Raw genomic sequence first — 20,387 nt, forward strand, 5'->3', positions numbered from 1 at the left:
AACTTGTGCAGAAACTCCACTGGCGTTGACTAGAGAAGAGAGAAGAGAAAGAAGTTTAATGACACGAAATGCCGAGAGGTCGGCCTGAGGTATATTCCTCTAGCCAGCTACTCGGCATTGGGGGAAGGGGAAGTGGGAAAGAAAGAGGGAAGAAAGAGGTGCATGATGGGTGACGATGACGATAGAAGGAAGATGTAGAAAATATGGCAAGCAATTCCGCATGCTCAAAGTCTGCAGTCCAGGCCCGTAATTTTTAAAAAGTTCAGTAATGCCTTGATGGCCTTAAAACTCGACTGAGCGTCTGGCCAAGAGCCTAAAATAACATCCTCCGACAACGGTGCGCTGTCGAGACACGTAAGGTCCTTGACCAACCTATCACGCTCTTCCACAAACTTAGGGCAGTCACAAAGCACATGACCTATAGTCTCAGTCACATTGCACACCTCACAGTGTGGAGACTCGGTGCGTCGCATGAGGTGCACGTATCCGCGCGTAAACGCTACCCCCAGCCTTAGTCTGTGCAGAAGACTGGCATAGCTTCGTTGAATTTTCGGTGGTAGCCTAAAATTCATGGTGGGGTCCAATCTCTGGAGTCGTCTGTGGCGATTATCTGGATTGTCCCAGTGCTTTGCTGTCAATTTTCGGATGACACTGGAGAGGAGACAGTTGGCGTCCGCTCTTGAAAAGGGAATTGAAAGCAGTGACTCTCGTTCTTCGAGTGCTTTCTTCGCTTCGGCGTCGGCCAGTTCGTTGCCCTGTATACCACAGTGACTAGGGATCCACTGAAATGTGATGTTGTGGCCGTTTTCTTGCGCTAAAGTGTAGAGCTCGGCAGTTTGAAGAGCCAACACTCTATAAGCGCTTTCTTTCAACACCACTCTAAGTAGTTGAAGAGCCGATTTTGCGTCACTGAAAACTGTCCATATTTGAGGAGGCTGTCGCACAATATATTGAACGGCCTCTCTTATTGCCACTAATTCCGTAGATGTTGTAGTCGTCTTGTTATGCAGACGAAACCGTCGAATGACTTGATGCGCAGGCACGACGAAAGCCGCACCAGACGCATACGACGAGACCGAGCCGTCTGTATACACGCTCACCGAGGAGTCATATTCTTTCGACATATATTCAAGTGATAAATGTCTGAGGCCGACGGTAGGTATTCGCGATTTTTTAGAAATTCCGGGAATAGATAGACGTACCGGTATTTTGGACATTACCCATGGGGGCATATGTGGAAGGTCAGCCGGGGCAAAGTAGGCTGGTATGGCAGATGCTTGACATTTAACGGCTCTTGAAAAAGTGGAGTCCTGGCGTTGACTAAGTATGCGTAAGCATTATGCCACTTGCTCATCTCCACGCAGCCCTGTGTTTATTTATTTATTTATTTATTTACTTATTTATTTATTTATTTATTTATTTAAGTGCTGTTTTTTTTATTGATATGATATAAGGAGATGTTGGCGCACAATTTAAGGCGCCGGCTACTCCTCATCTCTTGAGTGGTTCTATCATACATCGTACAGGGTTCTAGGTTACATATCAAATAGTCTTTTCACACAAGCACCAGGACTTATCACGCAACGTTTCCACGGGAAGACTATGACGTAAGGAATACATGGTACATACAATATACAATGTAAATGTCTCCAGACTTATTTAGGTGAAAGTCTCAAAAGTACAAAAGATATTGTCGCCTAATAACACATTGTCTAGTCAGTGGGTGGTACATACATCGTGTAAATGCATTATCACATACAGTCTCAACAGAACAGTCAACATAACATAATTCACAAACAGATGGATATATACAGTGACAATGAAATGAAGGGAACAATGAAAGCGCTAATAACGTCCAGCAATGCCGCTGTCTTCAAGAAAAGTATTTAGTGCTTTTAAAGCACTCTTTTGCAAGGCCGTTGTTGGCCAAGGGCCCAAAAGTTTCCTTAAACTGAGAGGTCTGCGGTCTAATTTAATTAGCGCTGATTTAAGTCGGTTTCTTGGTGTGTCGTGATGTGGGCAATCTAGAAGGAGGTGATATATATCTTCGTCTACAAATCCACAATCACATTCGGGGGTTTCCGCACGGCCAATTCTGTGTAAGAAATGCTTTGTGCAAGCAGTGCCTAGCCTCAATCGATGAATAAGGGTTTCCATAGTTCTATCTGATGACAATGAAAACTTGAATTCAATAAATGGATCAATATGGTATAAGTCCGAGCTCTTATAATTCAGGTCAAACCAAGTGTTTCTAGACAATTTGAGAGACGTTGTCCTTATAACGCAGCGTAATTCATCCTTTGATATTGGGAGCGGAGCCGTATCATCTTTTAGGTGTGCTTGTCGTGCATCGGCTGCTGTGTTGCCAGGAATGTCGCAATGCCCTGGTATCCACTGGAATGATATTGCATGTTTCGCTTCGCTTGCCTTTGTGACGTTTTTAAGTGTTTCATATATTATACTGTTACTGAATGTTTTCCCCTTTGTGTTGCAGAGTGATGTTAGAGCCGCCTGTGAATCGCTGAAAATTTCCCATTTTTGCGCATCTCTTACTGACAATATAAATTTTATCGCACATAGGATTGCGAACAGTTCAGCCGTTGTAGACGAAGTCGCACGAGATAACTTAAATGATTATTGTTTGTTGAGGTGCGGTATAATGAATGATGAAGTTGAAGAGGTTGCTGTACTGGAGCCATCTGTATAGACGTGTGTGTATGCTGAATACCGCATATATATCTGGTACAGCGCTGGTTGTTGAGCAGCTCGAATGAACATTTCTCTTTTGCTGAATATCCCATCTACTGAAAATTCGATTTTTGGAACAGTAAGCAGCCAAGGAGGATATTCGATGTCTGAGTTCCAAAATTCATTTCTTGGCAATATGTGAAGATTTTCTTGAATTTCTATATGAACATAACTTCTATCTCGTTTCATTATGTCTAGAGCCAATGGGTGGTTTTTATACTGGGTTTGAAGACGGAAATAATGCCGGCATGTTTCTGTTCGCATAACTGGAAATGGTGATTGGCGAACCTCAGCTATTAAAAGAGAACTAGAAGTCGATCGTGGAACTCCGAGACATAGGCGTAGTCCTCTAGCTAAAAGTCTTTGAAGTCGCTCTTCTGACGTGTGGGAAAGTCCGTGTAAGATGGGCGCGGAATACGCAACTTTTTGTCGTAATAATGCATTGTATACAGTTAGCATGGACGATACTGATCCGCCCCATGATGTGCCTGCAAGTCTGCGAAGTACAGTCACTACGGCATTGACCTCGTTTTCGAGTTTCTTTATGTGGGGTGCCCAGGATAGCTGCCTATGAAGTATGATGCCTAGAAATCGATGCTGTGTGACTATCATTAGAGGGTGTCCTTCCAGATTAAGAGTGAAATTTTTTAACTGCCTTAGAGTGAAGGGTAATACAGCTGTCTTTGCGTGTGATAGTACCATTCCTCTCTCTCTCAAAAATTTGTTGATTATATTTATGCCGTCTTGCAATGCCATTTGAAGTAGTTGAGTATTAGACCCAGATGTCCAAATACACACATCATCTGCATACAGTGAAAATTTTAACTTTGATGGCAGCCTTCTTGTTAAATCAGCCATGACGCAGTTAAAAAGGAAGGGGCTGAGTACGCTTGCCTGTGGTACTCCCTGTTTGACAACATGTTCAGCACTCTTACCTTCACCCGTCTGAACAAATATTTTGCGACTTGATAGAAATTCAGAAATCCATCGCAAGGACCTGCCAGACAGACCAAGTTCCAACATGCTTCGCAAAACATGAACGTGACTAACTATGTCAAACGCCCTCTTGATGTCTAGAAATACTGCTATAGTCATGTTCCCACGTGCACGCTCGTGTTCCACACAGGTTACTATATCTAATATTGCATCCATTGTCCATCTATGTTTTCTAAAACCTACTAAGTAGTTGGACAGCACATTCGCTTCATTACACCACCATTGAAGTCGCGCGTCAATCATTTTCTCCATTACTTTGCATTAACAACTTGTCAAACAGGGCGGAAGGATTCAAGGCACAAGGGCGTCTTACCAGGTTTTAAAATTGGTATGATTCGAGCGACTTTCCAAGAGTAAGGTACAGTTTCCTCTATCCATAAGTTATTATAGATGTCTAAGAGAGCATTTGTACCTGTCGGTCCGAGGTTTCTTAGCATATTGTACGTAATGCCGTCCGGCCCAGCAGCAGACTTTTGGCGACATGATGCAATTGCACATTGAAGCTCGCTTAATGTGAAAGCAGGATCTAATTGAGGATGTTGGGCCCAGTAACAAGCAGTAATTTTTCGCTTAGCCAACACTACTGAAATATCAAACTCTTCACATTGCGATGAGAAAACAGGTCTGGAAATAAGCTCACAAAATTCATCTGCAACTATTATTTCACACGTGTCCCGTGCTACAGCGAGAGTACGAAATGGGAAGCTCTGTGTTACAGGTCCGCTTAAAGAACGAATTACTAGAGAAATTCGTGGGACAGCCGTGTGAGGAGACAGCGTGCCGCAGAAATCGCGCCAGCGCCATTTGCCTAAATTTTCCATTCGTCTGCGCATTACATTGTGTATTTTCTGAGCGTTTCTGTATGCTTCTAAACTTCCGCTCCGTCGGTAAGCTCTTTCGGATCGGCGTCGGATGGCTCTTAGGTGTTCATATTCTCCGTCAACTGCAGCATAATCTATTGGAATTGGGACCTTCTTTGTACATATGTTCATATTGTCCTGCAAAAGTTCGGTAAATTTTTCCACTGTTGCATGTTGATTAATTTTATCCGTTAGGCAGTACCGAAAAGCTTGCCAGTTGGTTAGTCTGCTGTAACGCCTGATATCACAGTGCGTGCTAGGGTGGTTAACAAGGATGGGAAAATGATCACTTCCACGCGTTTCCATGTCTGTTGTCCATCCCACACCATTCACCAGATCATGTGAACACAGGGTAACATCTATGCAGCTTGAGTAATTATATCCACGAAGGAATGTTCGCGACCCATCGTTTAAAACAGTCAAGTTGCATTTATCTATGGCGCACTCAATAACGTTACCCCGTGCATCACAATGATCACTGCCCCAGATGATGTTGTGTGCATTGAAGTCGCCACATATAAATACATTAGATTGAGCTATTTTGAAGATATCCACTAGCGCGTCTACTGAAATCCGGTTTGAAGGTTGTAGGTATAAATTAATCACTGTTATACAGAGCTTGTCAAAGGATACTTTACATGCAATGAATTCCGGGAAGTCTGAATCACTGGACTGAATTTGATAAGATGGTAGGTCCTTTCTGACGCACAGGAGCACTCTGCTAACAGCACCTTGACGAGAAGTCTTGTATATCACATAATTTGAGAGGCGAAAGTCGTCATTGATTCCCGCCTCTTGAATACAAAGTATTGGGAAGTTGTATTGCACAAGTAGTTTACGAAAGTCAGCACACTTCCTTCGAAGACTGTTGGCATTCCACTGAAATATGGAGACATTTTTGTAGCGGTTATTCATGTACTGCCTGCCGCAGATTCGACCCGGATTGTTGACACAATAGGGCTTCTAGAGGCAACAAGGCTTTCACTTCTGGTAGGTTGTTTGCTTCAGGCAGAGCAGATAGGATCGCCTTAAGAGCTGCGAAAAGCATTGGCAAAATCAGTTGTGTCGCCGATGCTGTGGTATGCTCGCTATTAGCTGGTGTTACTTCTGCAGTAGATGAGTAAGGTCGCTGATAGAAATGTGTGCGAGTACTGGAGCTTTCTTGTGTATTACTTTCTGCCTGTTGTCGTGTGGGTTTCCGTAGCACTGATGCATAAGACTGCGCACTTGACTGTGATCCTCTTGATTGGTCTCTTGATTGCACTGTTGGTTGTTCTCTAGAGGAGGAATAGCTTGTTGGTGCTCTTGGCTGTGGTGGTTCCGGTGCCCGCTGAGGTGGGTGATCTGGCACTGGATGGACAATCTCAAGGTTTGGGGTGGCTTCATTGCGTCGCGGTTGTCTTCCATGGATTAGTTGATGTCGACGCATTTGTGCAGCTCCTTTTTTCTGAGGGCAGCCTGAGAAGGAGGCAGCATGGTTCCCCTCACAGTTTGCACATTTAGGTTGAAGAACTGACTTGCACTCCTTGTGGTCATGATCTTCTGAGCAGATTTTGCATCGACGTGTGCTGCGGCAGGTTTTCGCCATGTGCCCAAATCTCTGGCAATTATAGCAGCGAAGTGCTGGTCCTAGGTATTCCTCGACTGGGTGACTGGTGAAACCCAAGTAGATTCTTCCTGGAATAGGGCGATCGTCTCTGAAAGTCAGAATTACCGTGTGAAGTGGATGAGACTCTACTGCTCCATCTTCTTGGCGGGAATACCTTATCTGTCTGCGTGCCGATATAACTCCTGCGTCTTTCAAGAAGTCTAGGAGTTGTTCGTCCGTATACTGCAGAGGCACATGTTTTACTTTCCCAACGTTTCCCGTGTATGACTCGGGGATGAAGGGCTTCACTTCCAGGCCGCCTACACTTGAGAGCATCAAAAGGCGTTTCGCCGACGCTAAGGAAGCAACGCTGACACTGAAACTTCCATCTCTGTTCGTCCTGAAAGACTGTACTTTTTCTTTGGCAGCGCAAACTATTTCGGCAGACACTCGGTTTGGATTTACTTGCCAAAAAGTAGTACCTTCACTTGGACGAAAGACAACCGGAATGCCTTCGGCTCGCTTTTTCTTGTACGTGACCAAAGTAAATGGTGGATCTTCACCCATCTCTTCTTCATCGCTTAGCTCATAATTCGATGTTGTGTCATCGTACTTGCTGTCTTCTAGGCGAGGCTTCTTGCTCTCGGCTTCACCGTCAGCCATTATTCCTGAATTCGCTGAAGTTGATTCCGAGTTGTGGAGAACCAAACGTGCCGGCTTTATGAAGCTTTGTGACGCTTGCAAGGCCCCAGGCTTTTCATTTCGGCCCGTAGCATCATTCATATGGCTTGGAACGTTTGGACGAGCATAAGGCTTGTGACGGTGTTCTCGGCGTCCGACCACCGTAGCGGCAGGGTAATGGCCAGATCCTTAAAAAAGAAATGTCGTACCTGTAAGGCGCCTGGCTCGTTGAACCTTCGCCCGACGTCTTGTTAATCAATCGTCGTCAATGGTAGCCGTAAATGTCCAAAAAACCAGAAAACTCAGAGCACCGCACAAAAACAGCGACCGAACAGATGCACTTCATCATTTAAGTGCTGTTGGCCTCTAGTTCAGGCCTTAGGCAAGAGTGGGTTTTAAATAGAATTCACACTAGTGTGAATTTTCAGACAGACATGTGTGAAAATCCAATACAAGCATGAATTTGCCGTCACGAACACTGGGAGGAATACACATGTTAAATACAAGAAAGAAGAGCACAAGTTCTAAAATGTTATCTCTGGAAAACGCTAATCACACATTTGAGTGCGTTTGACAACGCAAACCTTGAGAAATGCTAATTCCTGTAATAATATTGATTAACCTATCTAGGAAAAATAGAAGCGCAGGTATGCGAGTATTACTTATAGCAGTGATCGAACGAAGCAACGCAAGTACATCTAGAAGAAGTACACGAAGCTGTGTAGTAATAGATTTTACTAGATAACATGTGAAACAGTATTAGTAGAAAGTTCACAGTTCAATACTTCTAAGTTCTTTAAAAAATTCATCAGTTGTTGGACTCGTGACTACATCTGTAGGCAATACATTCCAGTCGTAGATAGTGCGAGGGAGGAATGAGTCTTTAAAGGTTTTTGTTTTGCACGAGTACCGACGATTTTTTTCGGGGTGATAAGAACGTGTAGGGCAGCAGGTTGTACGTTCGATGAGCGTGTCTTGGTCGATTTGTAAGGTGTCACTGTGTAATAGGTAGAGAAGTTTTATCCTCTCGTGATACCGCCGCGTTTGGAGTTGTTCTATCCTCTGTTAGCAAAAACGCAGATGGCGATATGTGCCAACTGTAGCGATTGAAAATAGACCTGGCTGGTTTCTTTTGTACACTTTCAGATCGTGCAATGTTCTTGCTTTTATTGATATGACACAAGGAGATGTTGAAGCACAATTTAAGGCGCCGGCTATTCCACAGCTTTTCACTGGGTCTAGCCTACAACATGCAGGGTCCGAGATTACATATCAAATAACGTTTTCCTGTAAGCACCAGAAATTGTCAAGCAGCGTTTTCACAGTAACACTATGACGTAAAAAATAATTGGTACATACAATATACAAGCTAAATGACTCCACAGTTCTGTAGAAGAAAGTCTCAAAAATACAAATGATACTATCGCCTAATAATAGAGTTCTTAGTCAGCGGGTGGTACATATATTGTGTAAATGCATTTTCGCATATAGTCACAACAGAACAGTCAACATAACACATTTCCACAAACACATACATATATACAGCGACATTAAAATGAAAGGAACGTTAAAAGCGTTAATAGCGGCCAACGATGCCGCTGTCTTCGAGAAAAGTATTTAACGCTTTTAGATCGCTCTTCTGCAAGGCCGTTGTTGTCCAAGGACCCAAAAGTTCCTTTAAACTGGAAGGTCTGCGGTTTAATGTAATTAGGGTTGATTTAAGTCGGCGTCTTGGTTGCGCAATGTTAGTGTCTGTCGAAGGGTCCCATACAGATGCCACATATTCTGATATTGGTCGGATAAATGCTTCGTATGCTTTAAATCTTATCTCAGGTGCAGAATTGCCTAATGATCGTCTAATAAAGCCGAATTGTTTCAGTCTCCCTTTTAAGCAATTTTTCATCAATTATCAATCTTATCAAACTTCATCCGATCAGTATAAACCTTTATCCACCCTTATTGGTCATTGTCAACCTTATCGGACTCGACCCGAGCCTTATATATCCTTATCGGTCGTTATCAACTTTATCGCAATCAATCCGAATCTTGGCAACCGTAATCTGTCCTTATCCGCCTTATCGGATATGATGCGACCCTTACCAACTCTTATCGTTCCTTATCAACTTTATCGGACTTGATCCGATCTTTATAGACCCTTATCGTTGCTTATAAATCTCATCAGCATTGTTCCGGCCATTATAATACCGTACCGCTCTTTCGCACCTTATCCATCCGAATTGAACCATTACCAATCGTTTATGAGACCCGTTTAACCCCTCATCACTCCTCATCATACTTGTCAGCTCTTGACTGCTTATCTGTGTTGCGCGACGCCAAGCCCATAAGCCCTCAGATGTCGGTGGCATTTCGGTCAGCGATGGAACGCCCTATTGAAGGCGCTTAGCGCAACCACCGAAGCGCATTCGGGATGTGGGCTCCTTGCTACGGCTACAACTGCCATCTAGCATTTCCCGCGGCGAAACAACCTTGCTGTGCCACTTGTGGCTGGTAGTGGCGTTCACGAACGCTCACTCCAATCGCATGGGATTGGCCGAGAGCCCGATGGGCGACTCCTGTAGGCGGGAGGAAATCATCGGGCACCTATTGTGTATCTGTCCTCGCTATGCTGTAGAACGCCTCTCTCTGCCGGCAACTTTAAACCAACTTGTCTCCAGACTATCCTCTCAGTCAAAAATACTCGGACAGTGGCCACAACCGTCACCAGCGCAATATGCGAGCCGTGCACTAGTGCAGTGGCTGAAGTGCACCGGTTTGAAGGACGGCTCGTATCGTCTCAGTGCATCATTCGAAATGGCCTCCATGCTCTCTCTTCCACTTTTCCTCTTTCTATTCCCTCTTTCCGTTACCCACAGTGTAGCGTAGCAACCCGGACGCTCGTCTGGTTGACCTCCTTGCCTTTTCTCTCCTCGCTTTCTCTCTCTCTCTGTATATATATATTTCGCAAAATCGGAATTTTCCTAATGTCTAAAATGATCCTAGTAGGCTCTACATGCGGTCCTAGAGATGGCTTTTATTCCACCATCACTAAATGTTTCAACGAACCTTTCAGCACAACTGTTAACCCTTGACATTTGTTTCGTACCGCCCGGTACAACACATTCATATGGTTTAGATATATTCACTTTCTGACAGCGTAGGTATTGTAGATGCCAGCGTTTGATTGTTTCTCTCCTCAGCCGCTGCTGGGCTGGTCTGATTGTACAGCGTATTCCTGGGTGAATTCGATAAAGGCAATAAATAATTAAAGGAAAAGGATGTTCAGCCCAGTGGCTAAGACGCTCGGCTTCTGAGCGCGGTGTTGTAGGTTCGAAACTCGCCACCGCCATTTTTTTCCTTTCAAATGTATTCAAATTTTTTTATGGATTAACTTGTTCATAGCGATTCGTCTTGCGTGACAGACAGACCGACTGGTTTGCTCGTTGGGTATAGGCATTGAAATGCTTATGCATTTAAGAACAAAGCATCGCACTACCACTCGTAGTCAATTGACTTACTGTGCAGCTCTATCTCGCATCTCCTCGTAATTCACTTGCAATGGAAAAGATTAAAAGATTAGCACTAGCATAGCCATCGATCCAGGCAGCGATACGCGTCGGTACAACTGGCAAGCCGATAGCGAGAGTACCGGGCCGTTTCCATTCGTCGCATTCGAGGGGGGTTTGGTGGACATTCGTGGTTTGGCAAGAATTCTTTTTCTTTTCTTTCTTTTTTAGCCAACGCGAGATGAAAAAGTCGTAGTATAGATTTTAGACCGCTCGAATATTGTACATAAAGGGTCAAGCTCCCTCGCACAGCCGACATGCAAAGCGCCTCGTTATCGGACTTTTCCAGCACAGCATCACCGCATACTGCAATTCGCCGCTCCATCCATTTGGTCAATTGTGACAATTATATTTTTTTCTGTTGCCACGGTAGTCACATTACTTCCTTAAGGTCCTGCAGTTAGCCAAGTCATTTAACAATTGCTACATTACCAGATGTTAGCCATTTACATGCCAACAGCTTTATCAGATGAGCGAAAAAAAATAGAGAGTATTCTAGAACGATGATCGTGCAAACGCGGCCCAACATTATAGGTGTGTCCCGCAATTTACGTGGACCGGCCCAGCTTCCAGGAGGGTCTAACGGAAAAATTTTGCCGAGAAAGCTAAATTGTCGAGCACATCAGCATAGCGCACGTTCACAGGTTTCTTTTTAAGTATACGTAGTTAGAGCAACGATCTCGCTGCTTTACTTTTTTCTTCGGAGTAATTTTGTTGTTTTTTTTGCACGTGCCTTGGTTTCGCGCGGCTTTTCTTCGTCCTTTTCTCTCGCTGGAGAAGTTTCTGAGGCGCAGACTGCTTATTTAAATCATCATGGGATTAAACGAGTAAGCCAGGATCGCGGACGCGTACCCAAACGCGTGCTATTAAAAGGAACCATCGCAAAAAGTGGCGTCGTACATAAAACCAAGTTGAAAATAAGCGAAGGCGCTTACATTTTACATCCATACATCCATGACGGGCGCAGCGGTGCGTTTCAAACCGCCGGCGACGTCTTTAAAAATGAAGCTGGTGGAAATAATAGAGGAGATAACGCAACCGAAAAACAAAAGAAAGAAATCTAAAATCCCGGCACCTTTTTTTTCTTTTTTCTTTCTTTCTTTTTTTTTGCTGCAGGGCAGATGCGGTGCCGTCGCCAATCGATTGGAAAACGGTCTCATCTCATCTCTTTTTTACGAGTAAACTAGTCCGCCCCCGCCCCACCTCCCTTCCTGGGCCTATCGTTCAGTAATTTTTGTTTTATCCTCTCTTGTATCGTCCACCTCATGCGGAGTTCTCCGGGTGAGGCTATAAATTCACATACGCTCACGCAGTGGTATCCCGAAGGTGGCCCACCCATAATTCATTACCAAATGGAGGCTCTCACGTTGGGCTTTAATCTTTCCCTGCGGCCTGCACTCATTCTTTCTTTCTCACCCACCCCTTAGCCCCATTCTATATCTCGCTTTCCATTCTCGTCTCGTTACGACTATAATGCCGTTTATGTGTCCACGCAGGCGGGCTTTCCCTTCTTCCTCCTCTGCGAACGACAAGTTCGGTCGGTTCGTGGGTCCAGCGCGGGCTCAGTTCGGTTTTCAACGGGGGCTGACCGCTCTTTCGTTTAGAGCGTGAGCTCCGGTTCGGTCTCTCGCGTGGTAACGTGAACCTCGATATCGGCCGTTTTTGTTTAACCCTGAACAATAGCGAAACTGTCTTGCCCCGTTTTGTTTCGTCAATGAGCCTCGGTAGGGTCTTGTCACGAGTCTCTTGTGCGTCTACTACATAATGAATGAGTATTCTCTAATAATGAAACCTTTTTATCGTGGACGAAACGCTTGTCATTGTCAGGCTTTGTACTGAAAACTGCGCACCTGCGTGGTCACGGCTTTCAACGTCTTGTTTTTCTGCGATATTGGTTGTCTGTCTGGGTGTGGAACAATGTATATATATATATATATATATATATATATATATATATATATATATATATATATATATATATATATATATATATATATATATGTATATATATATATATATATATATATATATATATATATATATATATATATATATATATATATATATATATATATACATATAAATATATATATATTATGGGGCGCGTGACTGTCATCACGCGCCCTACATACAGATCTTTGCCAGTCCACGCCGCGAACTTAAAGAATGGAAGTGAGGTTCCCGAAAATAGCCTACGGTTCTAAGCATTCCGGGCATTCAAGCCGGAGCCCGAACCACTCTGCACACGACGGTTCCATTTCCATTTGAGAAAAGGCGCCTGCCCCGGAGCCCCACACCGTTCTGCTGTCACCCAATGTGAAGAGAACAAGAAGGAAAAAGCGCCAGGAAAGGACACAAAATTAAATAAAACGTTTAAACTATATAAGGCCCGGAATGGCCGTACATTAATACCGCCCGAAGTGTCCTGCGCAGAACTGGAACAGTAGACAAAAATCGTGCCTGCCGATCTGTGTCGCTGCGATTCAGCGGGGCCTGAAAACGATTTCCCTCTTCCACTTCGTCCTTAGTTTGTTGCTCTTTAAGGGAGGCGGCTAGGGGGGGAAAAGATAGAGCCTAGCGTTTCGGGAAAAGGGGAGCACGAAGTATAAGAAGACGACGGTCGAAGAAATCATAGAGAGAGAAGCGAATTGTATACTAAAGTGTCTAAAAAAATACAATGAAGAAACAAGCGGAGCGTTGAAAGTTTGCTTTCACACATCTCAGAACCCCGGAGTGCGGAGTACGTGTTTTCTTTTTTCGTTTGTTTGTTTAGTTTTGCATCCCAGTGTTTGTTTCTGCATCGCCGGGTACTCAATCTCCGGCGTCGTGTTTGTGAATGCGCACACGGTGCCGCGTTCCTCCGCTGACCGCCTGGCATCTTCTTCGTGGTCCCGCGCTCGCGCTTTATTTTGGCCGTATATGGAAACTCCAGCGCGTTCCAATTCCTCGCTCTCGAGCCTCATCCTTCGGCGCCCTCTGCGTTCGTTCGCGAGAGTGTAGAAGCCTCGGGGAGAGGGCCGGGGTTCGAGCCGCAGGAAAGGGCGACGGCGAGCCTGACGCCTCGACAAATATGCACCGGCGCCGCGGTAATCAAGAGCCGACCGGTTTCTTTCTGTCGTATGTTTTACGAACTAGTTTTATTTTCACTCCTACGCTCGGCGAAGGAAATTCGAATCCACTCAGTCCATTTGCGGTCTGGACGAAAGCGCATACTCAATTCGAATTCTTTGTGCTGATCGCTCGCGGCGCTTTCCTTTTGCACTCTTGCATGTATTCTTTACAGCAAAAATAAGGCGAGTTCCGCGATTTTATCGTTGTTTATTGGTCGAATTCGCAGAATAAGAAAGACGAAGGTATTGGCGAGCTGTTCGAGGGAGGGTGGAGGGATTCCACAATGAAGAAAAAGATAAGCTAGCATGCTGTTACATTTTTGTTTGTTACGTTTTCGCTTCACTTTTATTGGGCCTCCCACGCGGGGGACGTGATCAATTTAGCAGTCGTTCTACTTTAGATTAATTCGCGCTTCGTTCTGGTCTCTTCTATTGACGATGCGCGTCCTCGTTCCGCGAGACGTTAATGGACGACAGTGCAAACATACTTGTTCCACGCAAACACCGAAGTTTGTTGAAGAGTCCATTCTCGTTTTGAAGTAGATGAAATGTAAACAAACTCCTAGCTCCTCTTTTTCGTTTAAACGCGTTTTTCCTTATTTACAATTCCGAGTTCCTTCTGTCTCTGTCTCCTTTCTTTTTTTTTTGTGGCAGTCTTTCTGGAGTCCTTCTTTAAAATTGGAAGAAAACATTGTTAATCTGCTTTCTTTTTTTAGCAAATACTGCGCATTGTGCGCGTCGGCGAACTCACGCGCGTAGTCATCTCCTCGACAGCTGCTCCTTATTGTCAGATAACAGTGGGTACAAAATTTTTTCACCTCTCTTTGACTGCTTTCGTTTACCCATCCATGCATACGCCGTTAGATTGCTCTTGCTGGAACTGCAATTTTGCTGCGAATTTGTGTGTTTGTGTGTGTGTGTGTGTGTGTGTGTGTGTGTGTGTGTGTGTGTGTGTGTGTGTGTGTGTGTGTGTGTGTGTGTGTGTGTGTGTGTGTGTGTGTGTGTGTGTGTGTGCGTGCGTGCGTGCATGCGTGCGTGTGTGCGTGTGACTCGCCTTATAGTTACGTTTACATCCCTTTATCGTCACGCGGATACGTAAAACAATAACGAAAGAAAAATTACGCAGGTTCCGACGCACATCTATAGGAATCTATAGATGAAGCTAAGCTTTCGGGACGTGGTTAAAAAAAAGCTACAAGCTTTCCTACTTCTTCGGCGCCGAAGCATAGCGTCACGTGCACATGCGCACCCGTGCTACTTGACATTGTGACACACGCACACACACGAATAGCGGTGTACTTGCGATTGCGGTCTATAATGTTTAGAGCATCCGCGGCTGCTGTGCTGCGAGACCGAGGTTTGATTCCACCATCTGCATGTAACTAAATTCTTTTTTTTTTATGTAATGAGAGCTATTCGGCAAGACAGAAACACTCAACAGCTTCGATTGCTGTAAATTTGGTGATGCATCCATGCCTCGGAGATGAGTGGTGACGGTGATGCGATAGGCAGTATTTATTGTGATCGGTGTCTAATTGGTTGATTATATGTTTTATATGTTATGATGATTATTAGCGTCATTACTGTGTTAATTACATCGATGCAAGTAACGAGACTGAGACAGCGTTGTGGCATGCGCAAGTGCAGATTGTTTCATTGAAGAGCTTGACGAGCTCGTGGAGTAGCCGGGCTACTCTGTCGTGCTTCTCTTTCTTTTACTGTACTTTTTCCTTTTATTTTTGGTCGAAGAGCGGCGCATATCCAGGGACACAAGTTGGCTCGAAAAAGGTTAGAAACAGATATCACAAAAATAATAATAATAACGCGTGACGTTCTCTCGAAATACTAATCGCATTAAAACGAAACAGTACTGAGCGGTGCTATTTAGTCTGCTGTGACAGCGATATAATTATATAGTCAGTGGCGCTATTGTTTTTAAGCTCGAGGCAAAAGTAAAGTTTATTTTCTTTTTCTTTTCCGAGGCACACGAATTTCTTTTTTCGCGCCCTTGATGTTTTACGTGTTTGATGACAAGATGCGGCGAGAGTCAGTTCGTGGTCTTCTGATTGCGGAATTCACGACAACCAACGTATGGGAAAAAGGAAGACGCGGGCGCTTGCTTGCAAAAAAAGTTTATTTGCAGAATCTATATATTACCGCAAGAGGAACTTCAAAAAGTATCTTTCATAATGCATGGCTACATGTTTCAAAACATTGTTTTTTTTTTCGTTTATCGCGCAGCAATCATCGTCACCCACGCAAAACCTGGCAGAACCAAAAAACTTGCTCAAATTAGAGGGTTTTAGAATAGAGGCCCCAATAGCTTGGGGCCCCAAAGAGCTTTGCGGGTATTAGCTTTGGGGCACGGAGGAGTGAACAGCTTTAGAATAGGGCTTTGCGTTTGCGGATAGCGTCTTGCGCTGACAGCGCCACTACGGCGTCAAACAAAAGCTATTAGAAATAGTTAAATAAAATGTACCATTTTACGATCAGAATAGAAATTTTGACTTTCGTGTATATGCATTTAATTACAATTTAGAGGTTATTCTGTAAGCAGCAAACAATTAGTTGCCCTTAGTTTTAAGTAACGAACTTTACGTGCCTTCACCAGCCAAGCTAAGCCGTGTTAGGCCTACGAGCCATAAAATCCACAATCGAACTGGGAATCAGCGGCGTCTAATACATCAATCTTCATAACACACGCTAGTTGAGGGAAAGCGATAACCACAGTGACTTCTCATAGCTTGCGAACTTCACGCGCTACCACGAATCGAACCCAGTTTGGTGCTAGGTTAGAGCCCTCGCTTCGATGGGTGCCGCCATGCTTGTTTACGCAAATATTTTGGGCCAACTTTTGGGGCAGCCGCTAAATCAGTGAAATGGCGTGCCCAAAGCAAAACCCAAACGCAGTTTGCGTCTCGCGCACGCGCAGTGGCTTCGACGCTATTTCTTTGCGGCCCCAAAACGTTTGGGGCCCCTATTCTAAAACTTTCTATTGTCTGTATTTCCGCCCGTAATGCGCCACCGATGTGCCGCTTTCAAGATGTCGTCTTGATTTTAAAAGGATTTTATTAAAGGGAGCTCGCATCGTCTGCCCATAATTGTAAAGCAGCACAGCGGCTGCTCACAGAGGATTGGCATAACGTGGCGATCAATGTGGCGCGTGCCTTTGCCCTTTACTGACTCACTCGCGTTTCTGTGTACACTTCGTTTACGCAGCATTCGCTCTGGTAAGGCTAGCGACAAGAAATTGGCACTATCTGTCTAAACCGCTTGGGAAGTGGGCCGGTTGGCGAGGATTCATTATTCTTGCGCTAGCCTAAGGCGACGCGGACAGGGACACGTATCCCAAAGAAACAAGATTCAACGGGCTTGTTTGTCCATGTTCCTGATCCTGCACTCGCGTTCTCACGCTTGTCAGGACATTTTGGGGACCACTCCTTCGTCGCAGCGAACGTGAGGCTTTCTTTATTCACGCTCTGGGGCTTCCCCTTCAACGAAACGCGATGTGCGAGCGCAAGTCGTCCAGATTATATGTGGTGCGGCTGTATGCGTAAATATCATACGTTGTCACATGCTGCCTGCTGTCGCAACATTTCGTAAATTGAGGATTCCATGTCGTGCGTTAAGCATGATGACAAAGCGTGCTTTTTCCCTGTGTGTGCGTATTTCCAGGTAAAGGTTGTTAACGAAAACACCCGCATCATCAAGTATGCTATTGCTTTTCTCATTAAGCTTTTTTTAGAAGCGCATCTGCGCTTATTTCCGTGGTAGGTACGTTTTTTTACGCCATGTTATATTGCACAGCTGCTCCAACTTGTCCAGCTTTGAATCCTGGTACAAAAATAGAGCTTCACACTCTACTGCCTCACACGCACGCATTAGATGCACTCTTCGCTCCTCCTTTAATCTTTGTCATTATACCTACACGGGGAAATAAAACACCAGAACACGACACAGCTGGCGAGAGCTCGTGATTGAAAACTTTCCCAACGAGAAAGAGTGGGACGTTTTTAATTGAATTTCCGATTGATTTCGGAGTTGTGAGCTACCGACCTTCATCTTTGAAAATCTGTCTTGCCACCCGCTATATCCGTTTTTGTGACATTTAGAGGCGTTATTTCCGTTATCCGTCCCTCAATTCCTCTGTATTTTCCATCCGCAGTCTCTTTCCAGCTTTGTAACGCCGGGAACAATTTTACTGATATAACACCACTTTCCCAAACTCCTTGATGTTCGGCGCTGGGAAATGGCGGATTGGGCCCAAGTTCAGTGCGCCCAATGAGCGCATGGTCGCAGAAAGTAGTCGCGAAAGAAATATCACAGAAGCGCGCTGAGATTCATTTTTCATCGTCGATCGACTTCTCGTGAATACCGCAACATTGCGAGCCGTGCCGTATTCTCCGCGCCATCACTCTTCATCCACATTGCGACAGGAGGGGAAGTGCATCCGACGACCTAGCCAGCATAGTCTGCCAAAATGAATCATTCCCGAGAAGAGCACATGACGACACCAACGTGAACTGGCGGTTCACGGTTTATATTCTGCTAGGACAAGAATGAATGCTTTGCGACATGCGTGATATATCTTTTGTAGTACGCCTACACATCCATAATGCGAACTCTTTCCGAACCTAAATATCTTCAGCGCGTCATTCAAGCAGGGATGGTACTGCGAAAATGAAGGAAATAACGGGCATCAAAACAAGGCCGGCTGAGAATTCAAGTCCACGTGTTAACTTTCAATCCTGCACAGAGCGAAGGGCAGCGAATGCTACTGATGTACCCTGCGTGCGATGGGTGTATACTTAGGTTTATCATCAGCAACAGACCTCTTACGATTGCATTGTAAGGTAACTTTACAACCTTCTGCAGCGTCACAAAAATTTCTTTAGATAATTCTCAACAAAGCGTATAGAGGGTATTTCTTTCTGTGAAGCGTGTAGGTTGCCTAAAAAGAGCCTGCAGACTTATGTATTATACCTACTATGTGTATTCTACAAAATTAAGAAAAAGAACTTCCGGGAGTTCATGGACCACGGCGTAGCAAAGAAGTATACTTTCCAAGTACATTTGTTTGAGACTGTACATAGGTCTTACGCGTAGCCAAGAAAGGAAAGCCCCAAAAAAGGCATAGTGGTCTTCAAGAACTCTGACCACAATTTACAGTACATAATTCATTTTATATAAGCGTACACTGCGATCTTTCGCGAACATATCTCATACAGAGTTTGTTTCTCGTCATCTATTTTACCTTCATTACATTATCAGTTTGGATATTATCACCCGTTATTTGTGAGAGAGCCAGCGTACCTTTATAAAAATGAATTTAGGTACCACATATTATATACGGAGTTATTGTGGACCACTTTGTCTCCTTTTAGACATATTCTTTTGACTATACACGTAAACTATATTCGTTGTCTACAGACATATGCACTCAAGAAGTTTGATGTTTGTTTTCTCAGTTATTTGAAGACCTACGCATTAAGAGGGGAAGAAATCATGTGTGAATATCCGCATTCCTTGACACACATGCACGCACGCAAGCAAGTCCGTACATGTAAAACGCAGAATTCAGGAAGTAGCTGTCTTATGCTCATGTATTAAGACCAAAAGAGCGTGGTTTGATGTGAGTTATTCGGGAGACAAGATCCTCACAGAGGTCGCTCAATACACGACGTGCAGGTGACAGTGAAAAAGAACGGAAAAAAATGAAGAAGAAAATGGAGCTATAGTTCACGTCCCGTTGCGTACATCCTTACATTTTTCCGCAGCCGCTTAAATTGGAGAAAAAGCTAGGTGGCAATAACCAGCAGAAGGCAAATGTGTGCTGAACTGGCCTGGTTGGTACATGTGTAGAAAGGACTCCAACAGCGCAATAGACTGAATGTCTTGCCGACAACAGTGGCTGGTGATAAATTGGCGTTTTTATGATCTCTTGCGCAGAGTCTATTTCCTAGATATTGCAGTTAATATGCAATGAATACTGGTCGTAAGTTGGCGCGGTGCATGTCGTCCGGCTTTACGTTCCGCCTTTCGTGCCGTTCGATTCCCTTCTAACCAGAAGGCAAGAAAACGGTCGCCGTGTTATGCACACCTATCAGTGCAACGCATTGGCAACTCGTCCAGTTCAATGCCGACTGCCGTATGAACTCGGTCGCTTTGAAGACAAGTGTAACAGAGGCAGGAATGCTCGAGCAAAATTTTGTGAAGACTAGCGAGAGCACGACGGGAGTACTTCAATACGTTTATTGTACTGCATGGTCATTACATCGACGCTGCCGATCTACAGTGACGACGATCGAGTCAGTTCGACACCGATAATAATAATAATAATAATATTTGGGGTTTTACGTGCCAAAACCACTTTCTGATTATGAGGCACGCCGTAGTGGAGGACTCCGGAAATTTTGACCACCTGGGGTTCTTTAACGTGCACCTAAATCTAAGCACACGGGTGTTTTCGCATTTCGCCCCCATCGAAATGCGGCCGCCGTGGCCGGGATTCGATCCCGCGACCTCGTGCTCAGCAGCCCAACACCATAGCCACTGAGCAACCACGGCGGGTCTCACACCGATAATAACTGAGCCACTTGAGGCGATATTTCAATGGACTTTCAATTTTGAGACTCACCACATCTGCAACAATGCTTCAAAGGGCTTTCAATATTGACAAACAACGCATTTCAATAATACGTCAATAGGCTTTTAATATTGAGATTCAACACATCTTCAACAGTGCTTTAATGGGCTTTCAACATTGAAATAAACCCGCCGTGGTTGCTCAGTGGCTATGGTGTTGGGCTGCTGAGCACGAGGTCGCGGGATCGAATCCCGG

The 20,387-nt window shown here is 44.6% G+C and overlaps 1 protein-coding gene across 5 annotated transcripts in view; it reads left to right on the top strand.

Moving 5' to 3' along the window:
* Positions 1-20,387, top strand: part of CASK (peripheral plasma membrane protein CASK) — an 815,631-nt gene that overhangs the window by 375,113 nt on the left and 420,131 nt on the right. The gene's annotated exons all lie outside the window — the stretch shown is intronic.

Source organism: Dermacentor albipictus, chromosome 1, assembly GCF_038994185.2.
Source record: "Dermacentor albipictus isolate Rhodes 1998 colony chromosome 1, USDA_Dalb.pri_finalv2, whole genome shotgun sequence".
In the NCBI taxonomy this organism is placed as follows: Eukaryota; Metazoa; Arthropoda; class Arachnida; order Ixodida; family Ixodidae; genus Dermacentor; species Dermacentor albipictus.